We start from the raw sequence: 21,499 nt of genomic DNA on the forward strand, positions 1-21,499 counted from the left end.
GATGTTGTATTTTTAGAAATTAAGGTATCTGAGAAAATTAATTTTGGTAAAGGGTATTGGAAATTTAATAATTCACTGTTACAAGATAAAACTTTTGTTAAGCAATTTACCAAGTATTGGACAGAATTGGTTGATGGTTTCGATTTTTATTTAGAATTATGGGATCATTTGAAAGAACAGATTAAAAATTTTACTATTCATTATTGTAAAAAGAAATCTAATGTAAAGCGTGATATTTTACGACAAATGGAAAAGTCATACTATCAGCTACAATTTTTCGAAAGTAAAAATCCTGGTCAGTTTATTGATAGATTAAAGGAAATCAAAAGTCAAATTAGAGAATTTCAGCTTCAAAATTATACAGGCTCAAAAATTCGGTCTAAAGCTGAAAGTTTAGATAATGATGAAAAACCTTCCAAATTCTTTTTTCAACAGGAAATTTCTAGAGCCAGGAAAAAAACTGTTACAAAAATTATAAGTGAATCTTCCCAAGAATATACAAATTCCGGCGACATTTTGGCAGCCTTTAAAGATTTTTATTCTAAATTATACACGGACGAAGGCATTGATCAGTGTTTAGCGGACGATTTTCTTAAAAGTGTACCAAAATTACATAACGACTATTCGAACACCTGTGAAGGTCCTATTACAAAAGAAGAACTGTTAGCAGCGCTGCGCGACATGGAAAATAATAAATCACCCGGCCCTGACGGCCTAACAAAAGAATTTTATTCTGCATTTAGTGACATACTTTTAGATCCTTTTGTTATTGTTGCAAATGAAGCTTTTAAAGAAGGGCATTTGTCCGATTCTCAAAAACTTTCGTACATTACTTTAATTTGTAAAGATCCAGAGAACGCGGAAAATGTTAAGAATTATAGACCCATTTCATTGTTAAATTATGATTACAAATTAATTTCTAAAGTTATAACAAATAGAGTCAAAAAGGTTGTAGAACATATTGTACACACTGATCAAACCTGCGCCGTGCCAGGGCGCACCATTTTTGATAATTTACATCTAATGAGGAACATCATAGATTATTGTGAACAAAAACAGCTCCCAGTGGCTTTTATTTCTTTAGATCAAGAGAAGGCCTTTGATAGAGTTAATTATGATTTTCTTTTTCAAACACTTTCGGCATATAATTTTGGGCCTTCTCTTATTCGGTGGATAAAAACTTTATATAATGAAGTATGTTCCTCAGTTATTGTCAATAACCATATTTCGGAACCTATTACTTTAAGTAGGGGGGTGCGCCAAGGGTGTAGCCTGAGCCCATTGTTATATATTTTAGTTTTAGAACCGTTCGCCATTAAAATTCGGGAAGATGAAAAAATTTCAGGTATTAAACTACCAGGTACTTCAAAAACGGCTAAATTATCTTTATTCGCTGACGATAGTCTGGCTATTTGCACCTGTGACGCCTCCATAGAGCGTGTACTGTATTGGTGCACGCTGTATGGACGCGCCTCAGGTGCAAAACTCAATCTACAAAAGACAAAAGGTATTTGGCTTGGTAAATGGAAAAGTAGATCAGATCATCCTTTTGGCATTTCATGGGTAGAAAATTGTAAATTATTAGGGGTTAAATTTGGTAATAATGTTACATATGATGATACTTGGCAACCTATTCTTAATAAATTTGTTAAAACGTTAAATATTTGGAAACAACGGTATTTGTCTTTTGTAGAAAAATCCATGGTTGTAAAGGTATTAGCTTGTGCCAAATTGTGGTATGTTGGTTCTGTTTGTATATTACCAAAATATTATTTGAAACAGTTCGAAAGAGCAATTTTTAACTTTTTATGGCCTAGTAAATATGAACCTCTTAAACGAACTGATTGTTACAATTATAAGAAAAATGGTGGTTTAGAAGTGGTTAATATTGATTTAAAACTTCAATCCTTAAGATTAAAACATCTACAGAATATTCTTTATAATAAGGATTCAAAATATACTTTTTTGTCTGTTTATTGGATGGGCATAAGCCTGAGAGAATTTGAACCATGTTATGCAAGGAATGACAGACCTCATTCAGAAACTATGCCTGTTTTTTATCAAAAATGTTTAAATGATTTAAAAATGTTCTTAGAAATCAAAAATGAAAATTATGATTATTCTTTCGGTAGTATGACAACTAAACTGTATTATACTATTTTATTAGAAGATATTGTAACTGTACCGAGAATCATGAGAATTTTTCCAAGTGTTAAATTCAAAGAGGTTTTCAGGCGTTTACATAATGACTTTATTGATAAAAGTAGCAGAGATACAATGTTTAGAATTATTCACGACATAATACCTGTCAGCTATTATCTATGTAGAATTAAAATTCGCAAAGGAAAAATATGTACATTATGTAAAACCGACATTGAAACTGTTTGTCATCTATTCTATGAATGTACTTTTGTAAAGCCACTTGTTATGCTTGTTAAAAATTGGTTAAATGTAATGACACATGATAAATTTTCACGCTTTAATATTGCACATATCCGTTTTCATACTTTTCCTATAGATATTTTTAGCAAAGAAACTGAATCTGTGTGTTTGTATTTAATAGCTTTAATGTGCTCCACAATTTGGCAAGTTAGATGTTTAGTTAAATTCCAAAACCAAAATATTAATTCTAATAGACTAATTTTGATGTACATCAATAAGTTGATTTTAAGAATAAAAGCTGATTTCTGTAGATTCGATGAAACTAAATTTTACACATACTTGGTTACGTACTTCTCTGTTTTGCTCTGTTAACAATGATGACCTTGACTTTAACATTGGAATTTAATGTTTACTACCTGACACTTGTATAACCGGTTTTGTTCCATTCATAAATTGCTAGCGTAAATTCTTTCGTAACAAATACAATGTCCATCAGTTTAAATATTTCTCATGCAATGTCCATTGATATCATTTGTGTCCATTTAGTAAAGTCTTTCAATATTTAAATATAAATAAAATATTATGTACATCAATTTAATTCATTCTCAGCAATAATTTTGTACATCCAATAAAATCAGTTTAAATGCAATATACATTGTCCATCGTCTCATGATAATCTCATTCATGTTTTAACTTATACTTTGTTTGTAAAGTAACACTGTTATTGTTTATATAATTGTTTTAAAATGTACATATTATGTAATATGTATTTGATTTCCTCAATAAATTATTTTAAACCAAAAAAAAAAAAAAGTAGGGGGTCCCTTTTCGTCACTATGCAGGTGTTAGACTGTTCGCAGGGTGTCGTTATGGAGAATACCTTAAAGTTGACCCAGAGAACCACTCAGAAGAAGCTGACAAGGCGGGATGTGACCTCGTTTATTACGGAATTCCTGAACCTGAGATCCATCATCGGAATATGGCAAATGGAGAGGCAGGACACCTGGTACCTGACTTTTGACTCTACAGAGCCAGTAGACAAGTACGATGGGGAGGACTTTGTATTCCCGGACCGGAACCTAAGAATCCGGCTTGAGGCCACAGACAGAATCTGAGTCAACTTTAAGATCCACTGGCTGCCGATCTGGGTATCCAATGAGGATATAAGTAAAGTCCTGGAAAAGTATGGAGAAGTGGACAGAGTAGAATTCGTCAAAGACGGCGAAATCCTTACGGAGGTAAGGGCAGTACAAGTAACAATGCGGGAGGGAGAGCAGGGACACATTCCGTACCTGACATCCATATACGGTAACAAATGTTTGTTTGTCGTCCCTGGTCGACCTCCCGTATGCTTCAAATGCGGTGAGGTGGGTCACCTGAGGGGTGAGTCACCCATGGGCTCAGGATGATGGCTGGGCACCGAAGCTATGCTTCGGCGGCAGCCCAGCCACAGGCTGTTAGTAGGCCACAGACCCAGAACACAGACAGGGCTGTTGGTAGGCCTGAGTATGAGAAAAGTGACAGGGCTGTTAGTAGGCCTGAGAATAATTTTAATGTATTTTTACATAAACAAAAATGATTTAATTATAGGAATGTTTTTTCTATTTTTGCACCAATTTGGAAGTGAATAAATCCATTTTTTATTTTTTATCTTTGATTTAAATGATTTAAATGCATATTTTTGCTTATTAATTATGTATTAATTTCACTAATTGAAGGCAAAATGGAAATTTTTTTCTTATTCTTGCCAGTTCATTTCTAACACTTATATTCATTTCCAGGCTCATTTGGCCTTTATTTTATTATTTTGAATATAAATTCTAAGCTCAACTCCTTGCATTTTTGTGTCTTTTTAAATTCCTATGGTGTAGTGGTAACACGCTTGCCTAATTTACTGGCAAGAGATCTGGGTTCGAATCCCGGTGGGTTTTTCATTCTAGACACATTATACAAGTGGTTTCATACAAAATTCAAAGAAAAAATCATCAAATTGAATGTATATTATTTTATTCAGAATAAGACAAAAAAAAAATCCCACCAAATTTTTTTGTTTTGTTTAATATATCTCTCTTTTGGCATATTCTATTAATCATCATGCAGGTTAATTTCGTTGTCGTCAGGTTTTATTAATTTCACTTTGCAACAGTCAGTAAAATGTTAATTTTAATCTCACTGTCTTGAAATTGTAATTCTCCTTCTTATGGTATCACTTCTGTATTTTTGACCAATCAGAATTAATTTCAAGTCTCACTTACGCCTCCTTTCAAGGATGACCGACAAAGGAGAATGAACTTAGTCGATCGTAGTTCCATATTATAAATAGATTTTTTTTCTTTCTGTTAGAATGTTTGAATCCCCCACCCCTCATCTCCTAGCGAAGATGTCCACCCCTGGACTCCTTTTGTGTTTTAAGCAATTTCAGTATCTACCATCAACTTATTTTCTCAATTTTTTTTTGTATATTAAGCATGGCTTTTAAGGAACTATTTTTTCTGGGTATGGGAAGCCATTTTAGGAGGTGCACACAGGATGTTTACGTGGAAAGTATGAATTTCATTTCGAAAGTACTTGATGTTATGTATTTTTCATACCACACACACACAAATACTAATAAAAAAAAAATAAACATCCATACCAAATAAGTCACAAGCTTAGTGTTTTATTAAGTAGAAGTTTTTGTTTGTGAAGAGAAAAATATTAAACGTCATGTGTCAGTGGTTTTTAAAGGTAGAATTGTAGGCTAACCACGGATGGTCATCCTAGAATAGGGGCTATACGAAATCTAGGAAATGTTGTTTTGTTTTCATGTGTACGCTACGATGTGAAAGGTAATATGTAACAATTCCTATTATAAAAATTATATACTCTCCAAAATTTTAGAGAATTTTTCTTCTACAGTGGACAACAGGTTGTACACGTAATATTCCAAGGGTTTTTCTTTTAAAAATAATTTGTACCCTTTTTACAAAATTTCACTCAACTGAAAGCTAATTTAACTTTATTCTTCACATCATATTTCAAATGTCAGATCTTTTTGTAATTTGAGTCTTTTTAAAATCTAATGGTGTAGTTGTAACATGATTTTCTATTGTATTGGCAAGAGACCTGGGTTCGAATCCCAGTGGGTTTTATTCCTGACACTTTATGCATGTGGTTTTATGCAATATTTTAAAGAAAAGCAACCAAATGATTTGATATTTTTTTATTTTGGATCAGAAACTTTCCCTCTGCTTTATAAGGGCTTGGGACCTTCTAGAATTATGCTGTAAAAACAGATAATACTAGGCAGCATTAAAAGTTTCTTTCCAAAGTCTTTTTTTTTTTATACAAAGTTAACATAGTTTGTAATGCCCAACACTTCTTAGACGTGGTTGTTACACTTTCTCTACAAATTTCACTAGTTTTTTTTTCTGTACAAGTCTTAGTGAAATTTTCTTAGTACAACTAAGGACCTTGGTATGTGAGAGGCATTTTAAGGTACAACAAGGGGAGTAAATGACACATGTTAGCTGTAAGTGACCGTCCAGGTTATTATGACTGCAGATTGGGGTTGTCGAGTGCACCTCTTCACATTAAACTGGTTCGCAGTCTTGGGTACAAGCCGCACACAAACACTGAGGTGTCAGTGCCCTTAAGGTCTCTTGTCAGGGCTGGCAGCACAGATTAACTCGTTGTCACTTAGAGACTTGATGCTTAAATTCCTCAATTATGATTATTGAACATGCTCCTACATCTACTTTTGCCTCCTGTCCCTGTCAAACAGTGTTATTACTGAGCTGCACCTGTATTTCATATGTTTATAATACATTGTTTTAATCAGTAATGCAATCACATTCAGTTACATTTTCTTTTTAAATTTACACATATATGAAGCTATATCAATGTTTTTATCATTATTTTACATAGCCGTGTAGATATAATCTGTTTATACTCTTCAAACATCAAAGGTATTTTTGTAACATGTAATATCTAATGCTACTTACTGTTTCCACTGTCTGCGATGAAGGTTCGTACAACCGAGACTTGCTCGAGATTCTTGTCTGTCTTCAAGTGAAGGTATTTCATCCCATTCAGCTTACCGGTGTGGCCCCAGGGGTACTGGAGGATGGGGTCTACAAGGTGTTCCAAAGGGCATTATGTACCAACTTGTTACTGGTATGGCGTACAAGTCTGTTTACTAACCAGGCACTCTGTATGGCTGAAAATGCAAGATTTCTAATTATTCTTTATCATTTTATCAAAACTAAGACTAAAAACATTCTTGGCCCTATGCCTTGTATACATACAAGAAGGTGTCAAATGGAGGAAACTGGCAGGTAGGTATACTACTTTGTTGTATATACCTTTAACACTTTCCCACTGTGCTTACTAGTACTGTGTGTATACAGCATGAAATTAGACTAGAATCAATTGTTTTAACATATAAATCAGCTCAGTTTTCCTCAAGTTTCATTTATTCGGCGTTTTTAACAAATGTACACAATGAAAACAGGTCAACAACAAAATCATGCTGTAAATCATAGTTTCATATTATACCAAGTGAGACCGTGTGTACATAGGAAGAAATCAGATTTATATCAAGTGATTTAACATAAAAATCAGTGTAGTTTCATACAAAAATCAATCAATCGGCGCTTTCAATCAATGCACAACAATGTAAACATGTTGCCAGAAATCTTCGGTATGGTGCGAGGTCAATTCGCACATAAAAAACACATTGAATCGTCATCTACTACGATATGCATTTACGAGTGTAACATTTTTTGTCCTGTGTGTGTAGATTTGACTAGTGTAGGTACCTATGAGGCATGTTACAATAATGGGTTCGAAGGTACCTGCACGCTTAAATAAATTTAAATAAAATAAGTGTAATCAAATAAATACATTCATTAAATCAATAAATAGTTCAATATACAGATTGTTATATATAACGTCCTCAATCCACAGAGTAATGTACAATAATAATAATCACATTCAAATGTCACAGTTGCGCGTTATACTCGGTGAAAGGTGCTACCGTCTTAAGGTGCTAGTTGCTACCGATGATATTAGAGCAACTGGTTCTAGGTGTCCGGTGTTCAGGTGCTAGGTGCTACTGATATAAGCTATTTGGTTCTAAGTTCCTTCTTTACTGGACTGGTGCTAACCTTACTCGGTGTTAGGTACTAGGTTTCTGCTATAATATACTTGGTTTAATCTCCGAATATAAATTCTCAAAGTGTCTCGGTGTAAAGTGCAAGCGCACCGACTATCTAAACATAATTCCGTACATGCTCAAACTAAAGTCCACCACCCTAAATCTGTAACTACTAGTCCCCTACCGGCAAGTGTAATCTGGCTCCCGTTAAGAATTGAAAATGCCATAATTCCGTCAAAAATCAATGAACCGGGGCGAAATGCAAACTTGATCTATAGCTAATCAAGGTAAAGTCACATACCAAAAATCAGCTCAATATCTGAAAGCGTTTAGAAGAAAATTGCGGAAAACCCCTAAAAATTGAAATGACCGTAATTTCGTCAAAAATCAATGAAGCGAAACGAAATGCAACTTGATCTGTAACTCGTCAAGATACACTCACATACCAAAAATCAGCTCAATATCTGCAAGCGTTTAGGAAAAAAGTGCGGAAAACCAAGTGGGACAGACTGACAGACAGACAGAGGGACAGACAGACAGACGGACAGACAGACGGACGGGCAGACTCAGAGGAAACCTATAGTCCCCTCCGGTTTCACCGGTAGGGGACTAATAAAGTAATCTATGTCATTAAAATGAAAAGTATGCCATGCAATATTACCATCACCTGATATACATTCATGCAAAAGACACAATTAATTCAAGTACGGTGCACTGTCGTAATTCAGTCAAAGGGTGCAACTTCACACCGAACTATAAGAATTGGCTAAGTTTTACTTGCCAATTAAAATAGAACAAGTATTCTGAGAGTATTGCTTTAGCAATACTAGTCCCCTACCGGCATGTGTAATCTGGTTCCCGTTAAAAATTGAAAATGCCATAATTCCGTCAAAAAATAATTGAAGCGGAATGAAATGCAAACTTGATCTTTAACTATTCAAGGTAAAGTTACATACCAAAAATCAGCTCAATATCTGAAAGCGAAAAGAAAAAAAATGCGGAAAACCCTTAGAAATTTAAGAGGTCGTAATTCCGTCAAAAATTAATGAAGCGGAACGAAATGCAAACTTGATCTGTAACTCATCAAGATACACTCACTTACCAAAAATCAGCTCAATATCTTTAAGCGTTTAGGAGAAAAGTGTGGAAAACAAAGTGGGACAGACTGACAGAGGGACAGACAGACAGACGGACGGACAGACTCAGATGAAATCTATAGTCCCCTCCGGGTCAGAACCCCGAGTGCACCGACTATCTAACTATCGCTGAATTTAAACATTAAATAAATCTAAGTTTCTATTTAAATATTCAATATTACTTTTAAACTTAATGAATGCTTCTTACTGTGCTATAACTTATATTTAAACTATTTTAAAATATCTTTACTTTAAAATGCTCACTTATATAAAACAAGCATTCTGAGAGTATTGCATTAGCAATACTAGTCCCCTACCGGCAAGTGTAATCTGGCTCCCGTTAAGAATTGAAAATGTCATAATTCCGTCAAAAATCAATGAAGCGGGGCAAAATGCAAACTTGATCTATAACTAATCAAGGAAAAGTTACATACCCGAAATCAGCTCAATATCTGAAAGCGTTTAGAAGAAAATTGCGGAAAACCCTGAAAAAATTGAAAAAGCCATTTATTCCGTCAAAATCAATGAAGCGGAACGAAACGCAAACTTGATCTGTAACCTATCAAGATACACTCACATACTCAAAATCAGCTCAATATCCGCAAGCGTTTAGGGAAAAAGTGCGGAAAACCAAGTGGGACAGACTGACAGACAGAGGGACAGCTAGACAGGCGGACGGACAGACTCAGAGGAAACCTATAGTCCCCTCCGGTTTCACCGGTTGGGGACTAATAATACCTCAGATCAAGGTGCAAGGTGCAGTTCAGTTGTTGATCGTCTTTTCCAGGCGGGATTCTGACAACGCTCTCTCAGAATCTTGTCTTTTATACCATGACGCAATGATGCATTGTCTACGTCATATGTGATTCGTAAAACTTCAAAAGCTATTCTTTAATCAAGTACTTGAATTACTTTATTCATTAATAAAACATCATAAAACTCATTAATTAATCTATAATTTTTAATCTAGTCCAGACGTCTTATTTATAAAGTTTTGTATAGAAAGTGTACGGGTATGTCGGCGTATGTAGCAACTTATCCGGAGATCCGTATTTTATACCATACTGGTTCTATAATTAGTGTGTAAAAGCCATTCCCAGTAAGCATCCAACAAAATTACGGTAATAATTCACAAGAGAATTTCTTTTACTTTACCATATCGTAAGACTTTAGAAACATTATGATAATTCTAAGGACACTCTTAAGTTCATATAGACAACAGTAACTCGTAAAATCAGCATAACAACGGACAACCACCGCACAAAATGTAAACAATCATTCTAAGTTCTCTGTAGAGAAATATATATAACTAAGAAATTTATTTTAAAACAAAATATCAGTTGGCAATGCAGGCACAGCACTCAGGATTTGGTCTCCAAACTTAGGCGTAAAAAGAAAGTTTGATTTGTTCTTAGCTTATCATAGTTACTATCTAAAATTCTCTTGCACTTATTATTATATTTCTTCAAATCTGCAAGTGAAATAAAAAATGAATTGGGATCAAGTACTTTTATTGCAATAAAATTTTTAGCTTTGCATAACTTATTTAATTACAAAACTTCCTTCAGTTTAGCCACATCTAGAAATAGAGTCAGCCCCGACATTAGTTCAAACCTTTTCACTGAAGAGGACTGCAATAGAATAGAAACAAAGGGTTGCACTGAAATAGAAACAGAGGGCATCTCCTCAGCTGATGGATCCTGCTTAGGACTAGTACCTCCACTGCTGCTGCTGCTAGAGGTACTGGAGCTGGTCAATCTGCTATGTCGCCTGACTTCTGGTGAGGGACTCCTTCTACGTTTCCTCGTGGAAGGAGAGGTTCGTCCCGAGGGATATAGGCTTAACACCCGCTCAGGCGACGCAGCTCTGGAAAGGGATCTAGAAGAACCTCTGCACTGTTCTAGATCTGCCCTCAACATACTCTATGTGACCCTCCATGTTGCGTTTATAGGCCTCAAGCGCCTCCTCTGCTGCTTATCTCGTAAGACCATCACTTCTTCGTATCACCTCCATCCGTCTTGTGCTGCTGTACTTTCCTAGTACAACTAGAGTGATTGTCCTGCCTTGGGAAAATCATCTGGCAGCCCGAGCACATAAAGGCAAAACCAGAGTGCTGCTCTAAAATGTGTCTGCGAACTAAAAACTTCCTATCAAAAACCTGCGATGATCTGCATACTTCGCATTTAAACATTGTCTGATCATCTACTCTTGACATTCTGAAAATGAATAACGAAATAAAATAGTACATGACAATTCACAAAGTGTCTGTAATCCTGGTGAGGCAAACCTGCATGACATAAGTGAATAACTAAAAAAGTGTTAAATTTTCCTTTAAGCAAGTTTATTATTTATGAATCAAGGGGTTAATCTGCATCGTCACTGCTTCCATTTAACCATGGTTTAAAAATTTCTAGAGAACTGTTTCTGACTGAGGAGGATTTCCAACTATAAATACATGTTTTAATTTCTATACAGCATTCCACACTCACTCACAACTCTACTCAACTCCTCAAATAAAATTAAACTCTACATCAAGTAGATAAAATGCTTCATGAAAGCGACTAACAGTAGGTTTATAAGAAAATCTAAATCGAAGCACAAACTCCACAAATCCTTACAAAGATACATAGCGGGTTCCAGTAAATGTTCAACCAAACCTCTTTCATTACTCCTCACTAAGATATTAACAGTAGTGAAGGAGAAACTTCAAGAGTACTGTGCGACAATATATTCGAGAAGTGGTGTAAATCAGATGTGGATACTTAAAAATTCCAAGGAACTTTTGGAAAATTTGAAATTACAGGATTTTACCAAAATCAACAGCTTAAAAACTTACGACTTTTCAACATTATACACAACCATTCCTCACGATAAATTAAAGTCCAGGCTTTTTGATGTAATCGACAGCTGCTTTTTCAATAAAAATGGTACTCGCCCGCGTGGCGCAGTGGTTAGAGCGTCTGCTCCAGAGTCGCGGAGTAAGGAGTTGATCCTTACGTCGCGGGTTCGAATCCCACTGTGGGACGTGGAGACCGGTCCTTCGGATGAGACCGCATAAACCGAGGTCCCGTGTCGCAGTAGGTGTTGGCACGAAAAAGATCCCTCACTGCTCAATGGCTGTAAGTGCAGAGTATAGGACAAATTTTGCAGCTCTCCACCGGCAAGTGGTGGCGTCTCCATATGAGTGAAAAATTCTCGAGAGGGACGTTAACATACAAACAAAAAAAACCTTGTCATTGGTCATTTGCAAAATTATTTTGTTAAAAAACATTCTGACTGTACACACAAGTACTCTGAAGTTGACATTAAAAAGATGCTTGAATTTCTGATTTACAACATCTATGTGGTTTTTGGAGACCAGGTCTTCCAACAATCTATTGGAATTTCCATGGGTACCAATTCCGCCCCGTTGTTAGCAGACCTTTTTTTGTATTCATATGAAGCAGAATTTGTCCAGAATCTTGTACGTGAAAAGAAGAAAACACTTGCTGTGGCCTTCAACTCGACATTTAGATATATCGACTACGTATTGTCAATTAATAATGACTATTTCCATTCTTATGTCGATACAATATATCCTGGTGAGCTTGAGATAAAAGATACTACAGAGTCTGACACATCTGTTTCATATTTGGATATTTTACTTGAAAAAGATGTTAATGGTAATCTAACAACCAAGCTTTATGATAAACGTGATGACTTTAACTTTTCAATCGTCAACTTCCCTTACTTATGCAGTAATATACCTTCATCACCTGCATACGGGGTATATATATCTCTCAGTTGATTCGATACGGAAGAGCACGCTCTACGTATGTACAATTTCTAAAACGAGGTAAATTATTTACAAACAAGTTGATGAAACAAGAATATCAGCGGTCTCGTTTAAAGTCATCATTTCGTAAGTTCTATAGTCGATACAATGACCTTGTCAGCAAATACAATTTATCATTGAGTCAAATGCTGACTGACGTTTTTCATACTAATTGTTAGGCCATTATTTACACACTGAATTGTCCACGGATTTTTCCGTTATTTCCCGATCATGACAAGGAGCACACGGCGGGTGTGACCGGTCGACAGGGGGATGCTCACTCCTCCATGGCACCTGATCCCACCTCTGATGTTTGGAGGTCCGTGTTTGCTCTGCTCCTATTTTGTATTGTTTGATGGACTTTTGAGCCTGAATACTGTTCGTTATCTCCATATATTTCACATTGCTATAAAAGGCATGGCTATGCAAAACTACACCGCAAAAGTTCTTGGGCGGCCCATCCAAATATGTGAACTCCGCCAATCTAACTTATCGTCATATTCCAGTAAATTATTGGAGGCCATAGGATCAGAGGGGATACACCCAGGGCTAATGTACCTTTACTGGAATCTATTATAATAAACTAAAACTATCCTTGAAACACTGAACTTCTCACGGAATCCATTGAATCAGAGGGGATGCACCCAGGGTTATGAAATTCTGTAACATCTGCTCATAATAAGTTTCATACAATCTAAGGCTTTCAATTTGAACTCTGCAACCTGCAGCAGACATGTATTAAATGTCGACACTACTTACAATTCATTATATTAACTGTGATCCACATCTTATCCTCCTCAAAATTATCTAGTTCTATGTATTTAAGTATTTTACTTTCTGCTCTGATACCATGTGGGAGGATTATCTCCTTTGTATTGAGCTAATTTTTTATAATTGACTACTCTGGATTTCTTTCCAGTCTTTTCTTGTATTCTATACAATATATCATTTAATTTCTCTGTGACTACAAAGGGACCTTGCCATTATGCTAGTAGTTTTCTACTAAGACCTGGTTTGGCTTGTGGGCAGTGATACCACACAGCATCTCCCTCTTGGAAGGTACTCAAGGTCGTATTTCTGTCATGATAATTTTTCATGCTATTGGCAGAAATTGCTAGCTTTTCTCTTGCTATGGAATGTATCTTCTCCATTTGTTCTTGTAGTTGATAAGCATACTCTGACATGTCAATTTCATTATTTTTTGAATCACATGGTCTACCTAAAACTAAGTCTATAGGCAATCTAATTTCTCTCCCTAACATCAACAGACTAGGGGAAACACCAGTAGCTTCATGGACAGAACTTCTGTAGGCCATCATCAAGAGAGGAATATGTTTATCCCAATCTTTCTGGTTTTTAGAAACAAAAGATGTCAACATGTTTTTGATTGTACGATTCATACGTTCTATCATTCCATCTGATTGTGGATAGTAAGGGGATGTTCTTGTCTTGCTAATACCTAATAAATTGCACATATCTTTAAATACTGAAGACTCAAAACTAGTTCCTTGATCACTATGAATCTCCCTGGGTACTCCAAAATTGAGAAACAAATCTTTCTTCTAAAACTTGAGCTACTGTAGTGGCTTCCATGTCTCTAATGGGGTAGGCATCGACCCATTTAGTAAAGTAATCGCCTATGACTAAAAGATGTTTATTCTTAGAACTGCTACGTGGTAAACCAGACATTATAATTTTATCTAAAGTTATACGTCCATGGGATTTCCCACAGTGTACACCATTCATCTTCCCTGGTCCTTTACTTTTAGCACAGGTATCACAGACTCTAACTAAATGTTCAACATCTGCTTTCATTTTGAACCAGAAAAATCTCTTTATTTTGTCAAAAGTTTTCTTCATTCCTAAATGTCCTGCTGTAACTGAGCAATGTAATTGTTCAAATACTAATGGTTAAAATTTTGGGAAGGAATAAATGCCTTTTGAGCTGTCATTTTCCTATTTTCTGTACAACACTGAATTTTCTGTACAACACTGAATTTCGCAAACAAAGAGTATCCCAAATATGATAATAACATTTTACTGCTCAAGTACAAGGTGACACTTCAGACCAATCTGGCTTTTCTCCTGCTATCTTTCATTGCAGAAGTAACTTAATATCTGGGTCAGACATTTGTAAATCAACTAATTGTTTCTGATTCCCTAATAGTTCTTCAATATTTGTATTCATTGATGTTACTTTTTGAACAGGAATTGTAATTGTATTTGAACACTTATTTTCATTCTTACAAATGTTTACAGAAGCTAAAGAGGAGCAGCTTTTATGAAGGACTTCACAATCAGTATTGTTCTCTAAATGCCTGTTTGACTGGTCATCTATCGGATAGGAACAGGAATGCTGTGAAGAGGAAGGTCTAGATAGCACTAAATCTAAGAACTTGGTTGTATATAGTCTTCAACAGTACAAACATTTCTAGTTTTCGAATTGAATTCTTTAATTTCATTCTTACTAAAATGGCTACATTTATCTAAGCAAGGGCGTCTTGACAATGCGTCTGTATTAGAATGCAGTCTACCAGCGCTATGTTCAATACTGACCATGGCATTGCATAGCAATCCGGATATTTAACTGTGCAAGTTTGTATTGTATAATTTTGAGACAGGAGAGTTCCGAAAATAAAATGAAGTGAAAAACACGTGCTGGACTCAAGTCAGTTTATCAAGGAAATTGTGTATCTAATTTATATGTAGCCAAGCGAGTATCCATACATATAACAGTCATGTCATAAGTGGATAATATTTCAAGCCACCTAGCTATTTGTCCTTCAGGGTTGTTAAATCTCATGAGCCAAGTAAGGGCTCCATGATCTGTTCGTATCTTAAACTTTTGTCCATACAAATATGAGTGAAAATGTTTCACAGCTAGAATAATGGCAAGAAGCTCTCTTCTTGTAACAAAGTACTTACGCTCTGACTTAGTAAAAGACTTGGAAAAAACTAACTACTCTTTCTTCCCCATTCTGTATTTGAGAAAGCACTGCTCCGGCTCCATAGTTGGAGGCATCAGTGTCTAACACAAAGTCACCTTCGTTCGAAGGGCAAGCCAGTACTGGAGATGTAATAAAGAAATGCTTTAATCTTTCAAATGCTTCTTGATGGTAGTTTGTCCAACTAAACTTAACATTCTTTTCTGTTAATTTGTGTAAACATTTAGCTATGCTGCTGAACCCCTTAACAAATCTTTGGTAGTAAGAGCAAAGCCCTAAAAAGCACCTAAGTGCTTTTACATTCTTTGGGACTGGCCATTCTTTTATACATGCCACTTTGTTAGGGTCAGTAGCTATTCCATCAGGACTAATAATGTGACCTAGAAATGAGACTTGTCTCTGGAAAATTACACACTTCTTTGGGGACAATTTCAATTTAGATTCTCTTAATCTCTGAAATACTTGTTTCAAATTTTCTAATTGGTCATTGAAGGACTTTGGAAATACTATGATGTCATCGAGATAAACCATGCATATTTTCCATGATAATCCTGATAAAATTTTCTCCATCAATCTCTCAAAGGTGGCAGAGGCATTTGTGAGACCAAATGGCATCACCCTAAACTGCCACATGCCCCCCACCTAAGATAGAAAAAGCCGTTTTATTTCTGTCTTCTTTTTTCTTTTTTCTTTTTTTTTTTTTTTTTTTTTTTTTGCTTTTGGGACCTGCCAGTATCCTGACTTTAAATCAAGGGTACTAAACCACTGAGAACCACTCAACAAATCTTAAGTTTCGTCAGTTCTAGGCAATGCATGGCTATCCTTAATAGTAACCTCATTAATTCTTCTATAGTCTAAACAAAATCTTGGATCTTTTCCAGGCCTAGTAACTAGAACAATGTTTGCATTCCACGGACTACTAGCTGGTTCGATAATATTGTGATCTAACATTTTCTTGATTTCAGCATCCGCAATTTCTCGCTTTGCAAAAGGCAATCTTCTTAGTGGCTGTTTAACAGGTGCAGCTGAATCTGTATTTATCTCATGGTTGACCAAATCAGTACAACCTATGTCACTAGAACTTTTGAAGATATGTCTAAATATTCATTTAACTGTGCTTTGATCTTATTCATTTGAAATTCATCCAAGTGCACTGAACACTTCTCTACAATAAGTTTCATATGTTCAGGTAGTTTGCAATTCTTATCTGCGTTTCCCTTTTCAGATTCTACAAGATCGAGCTCATTTATATTTGCTAGTTCTAGTGGTTCACAAGTAGCTACCACAGTATTCTTGTGTAAAGTATATGCTTCTGAGCTAAAATTAGCTACGCAAACTGGAATGACAGATTTGCCAAGTGAAACCAAAGATTTAGCAACAAGGATTTCCTTCTTGTCTAGCAATTGTTCATTCATTTCTATCATAGCTACAGAACTTTCAGGAAGATGTTTATCAATGACAACTCCATGTACTATCATTTCTGTTTCAGGGGGAATAACTACGTTTTGACTAACGGATATTCTACAACATGATATCCCAGTTTCATATCCTCTGTTGAAGGGGACGTGTAAATCGTTCATTTCTAGACTTGGAGGTTCTAAATTTACCAAACATTTATTTTCTAAGAGAAAATCTAATCCAAGTATGCCTTTATTCTGAATATTTTCTGTTAGAAATCTCTGTACAAACTGTTGGTTTTCAATTGTAATGGAAAGCGTAAGACCACCAAAACAAGGAGAAGATTCTCCTGAAGCTGTTATGATATTGATATTTCTCAAAGATTGGATACTTGTATCAGACAACTGTAATTTGTCAGCTAGACTTTTCGAAAGAATACTAAGATTGGCTCCTGTATCTACTAACATTCTAACAGAAACATTTTCTTTATCCAAGTCGAGAAATAAACCTTCACTATGAGGCAAGTTGTTTATTGTGATAGATTGGGGCTGTTGATTTTAGGTCGAGTTATATATGCCCCTTGAACCCGACGGAAATTCGTTTTCCGAACGATTCCCTTGCGTTACTATTCGGTTGGGTCTAGAGTCATGCCTCTGAAAATTCTGAGTTTGTCTATATATTTTGAGAAACACTAGTATTTCTATATCTTGTCTGGTTATTTCGTCTAGAACTAAAATTTTGCTGGCGAATGAAACTGCCAACAGGCCTACTACGGTATGAACTCTGAACAGATTTGTGATTTTTTTCTATGGAGGTTGCTAATGAGCTAAGCTCTTGCTTAATATTATTCATGTCACTATCTGTAGTATTTGAATCTGAATTTGTATTGGTCGTATGAATGGTTCTACCACGCTGACGCTCGGCCTCACGATACGACTCTAATCTTACTGCGAGAGACTCTGCAGCATTCAAATCTTTCCGTCTCGCTTCTCGAAATCTAAGTTTAATATCAGCATCTGGGATCGCATCGATAAAATGATCGAGCGAAAGCGCATCTAGTAAAATTTGAGAAGCACCAGGATATGCTTTTCTAGTTAGTTTTCTCACTGACTGTGCTAGCTCTGCGATTGATTCAGTTTTGCCCTTAACTTTTGTCTGAAGTCTAGATCTAAAAACTTCGGCCTTATTGTCTGACCCGAATCTGTCTTTCAAAGATCTAGCTAAAATATTGAAGTCTGTTCTTTCCCCTGACCGTAACTCGCTTAAAACTGAAAATGTTGTGCCAGACAAACTTCCGACTAAGTACAAAGCTCTCTTGCTATAATTCCAATCGTTTATATCAGCCACAATTTCGAATTGTGCTAAGTATTCCTCTTAATCTCCCGTTCCATCAAATAACAGAGATTTCATTTTGATTCTACTATGATTTTGATAATCTGGACTAATGTGACGTGCGCGACTAGGCGAAAAACCTGAGATTCTGCTAAAATGCCTATTTTCGTTTCTATCCTCATCGCTGTGGTCGCTAGAACTCTCGTGAAAATTAGCTCTTCTGAGAGGAGAAATATTCACTCTGTGTCGTAAAAATTTGTTAGTCGACCTTGAATTTCGAGATCTGTATTCTTACTTTTTGTCTAAATCTGAAAATTTCTCTGTCATATACTGCTCAAGCCGCGACATTCGTCTCTCAAACGCGTTTATCATCAAGTGATATTTCTCACTGAAATCTTAATTCAAATCTCTATCATTCCCATCAGTTGATCTATAATCATCATTTTCTGTGTCTACATTCCTGTCCGTATGCTCGTCATTACGAAGATTTAAAATTACTGTATTAGAATCGTCTTCAGCCATTTTGTGTCTATAGATCTACATCCACCCTAGATATCGTAAACAGTTCAGTTTTCTTCTACACTGTACACAATATTTTTTTTTACACATGGAAACAATTTGTTTTTGTAATCAGAAATTCTAAAGACAACAACTCAACTTCCAGGACTTGTACATCTATTTTCTAAAATCTACGTATTGCGATTCATTCTTCTTTCTATTCTCTATACTATTTTTTTTTTAAATCAGTATTTCTTGGTTGTACTCTACTACTATTGACTAGAATGCGTAACTACAAGGTATCTCCAAGACTATTCAATGCAATCTAATGCAATCCAAAACTATTCAATGCGATCTAATGCTATCCCACCGCTGCCACCAATTGTAACGTTTTTGTCTTGTGTGTGTAGATTTGACTAGTAGGTACTTATGAGGCACGTTACAATAATGGGTTCGAAGGTATCTGCACGCTCAAATAAATTTAAATAAAACAAGTGTAATCAATTAAAATACATTTAATTACTGCACTGGTACTAACCTTACATGGTGTTAGGTGCTAGGTTTCTGCTAAAATATAATTGGTTTAATCTCCGAACATAAATTCTCAAAGTGACTCGGTGTAAAGTGCAAGCGCACCGACTATCTAAACATAATTCCGTACATGCTCAAACTAAAGTCCGCCACCCTAAATCTATAACTTCTGCTTATAGAATAAAGTAATCTATGTCATTAAAATGAAAAGTATGCCATGCAAATTTACCATCACCTCATTTACATTCATACAAAAGACACAATTAATTCAAGTACGGTGCACTGTCGTAATTCAGTCAAACGGTGCAACTTCACACCGAACTATAAGAATTGAAGTTTTTACTTGCCAATTAAAATAGAATAAAATACGAATTCAAACTGCTAACAAATTACAAATATTAAATAACAACTATAAATTTACTGGGAGAGACAATTTTCAGTGTCTCCCAGGGTCAGAACCCCGAGTGCATCAACTATCTAACTATCAATGAATATAAACATTAAATGAATTTAAGTTTCGAAATATTCAATATTACTTTTAAGCTTGATGAATGTTTCTTACTGCGCTTTAACTTATAATTACTATTTTAAAATATCTTTACTTTAAAATGCTCATTTATAGAAAATAATACCTCAGATTAAGGTGCAGTTCAGTTGTTGATCGTCTTCACCAGGCGGGATTCTGACAACGCTCTCTCAGATTCTTGTCTTTTATACCATGACGCAATGATACATCGTCTACGTCATATGTAATTCGTAAAACTTCAAAAACTATTCTTAAATCAATGTACTTGAAATACTTTATTTACTATTAAAACATCTATAAAACTCGTCAATTAATCTATAATTTTTAATCTAGTCCAGACGTCTTATTTATAAAGTTTTGTATAGAAAGTGTACAGGTATGTCGGCGTATGTAGCAGCTTATCCGGAGATCCGTATTTCTACCATACTGGTTCTACAATTAGTGTGTAAACGCCATTTCCAGTAATTTCTTTTACTTTACTATATTGTAAGACTTTAGAAACATTATGATGATTCTAAGGACACTCTTAAAGTTCATATAGACAACAGTAACTCGTAAAATCAGCATAACAACGGACAACCACTGCACAAAATGTAAACAATCATTCTAAGTTCTCCGTAGAGAATATCAAATGTGGCGGCTGTCCCAATTCTGACTTGTAGGCTTACTCTGATTGGTCGGTTGATGAGAAGTTGGACAAAAGTGGAACAGAAGTGGGACAAAAGTAGGACAAATCCAATCCTCTGATTGGTCTAAAAAGTGGAATTTCACCACGAAGATTGCACAGCAGTAGCGCGCAACTAGTAGCGCAAAGATGACACACAAATTCGTAAAGCGTTCCATATTTTTAATTTTTTTTAATTACTATAGTATTTTTTAATTTTTTTTCTCTTCATATTTTCTGTATTTTGTGCGATTTTTCAGTTTTTTCAATTGGAACCAAACGCTCTGATTGGTTGAGGCAACAGAAATTGGAATGGAATTGGAATTAAATTGGAATAAATTGGAATAAAGGAAAATATGATTGGTCGAAAAATTGGTACTCACCATAAAGATTGCATGGCAGGAATGGGAAGAAATGATACGCAAGTTTGAGAAGCATTTCATATATATATTTATTATTACTACTATTATTTCTTATAAATAAATCAAAAGGAAGTCAACAAAATTAATTCAAACGGGTAGGGAGGGGGGGGGGGGGTTAGACACTACTATTTATATATTTTTCTTTGTAAAAATATTGCTTATTAATTGTCATTTGTATTTATCAATATATCAATAATCTTTAAATTCTAATGCACTTTACATAGTATACAGGTGATAGTATTAAAACGCTGACAATACGTCGCATTTAGAAAACGGTGTATGTGTAAAAAAGATGTTTGAGGATAGGTGTAATGTGCGATTGCTACACAGAAGTCAAATTTAAAGGTGGGTGTGTGATCTGGGAGGGGGGTATTGCATTTTTAGGCCTATCCGTGCGACATTGATGCTATAAAACCGTCCTCGGGTCTCTTAAACACTAACTTTGTGCGCAGCGCCATAAATTTAAGTTTCTGTATCAACTGTACTTTTCATATTTACCTGGTGCAGAGGGCACCCTGATCAAGTGACCAAGATGAATACCCTAGATTTATCTTTTAGTATGGACCAGACACTGAAGCTGATCCAGAGAGCAGCCAAGAAGTTGAACAGGAAAGAGGTCACCGCCTTTGTTACCGAGGTCCTGGAGCTTACCAACGTAATTGCTATTAGGTAAATTGAACGCCAGGATACCTGGTTCTTAACATTTGAGGACAA

This window comes from Saccostrea echinata, unplaced genomic scaffold (assembly GCF_033153115.1).
Source record: "Saccostrea echinata isolate AGI-Se365-2 ecotype Australia unplaced genomic scaffold, CSIRO_AGI_Sech_v1 ptg000029l, whole genome shotgun sequence".
NCBI lineage: Eukaryota > Metazoa > Mollusca > Bivalvia > Ostreida > Ostreidae > Saccostrea > Saccostrea echinata.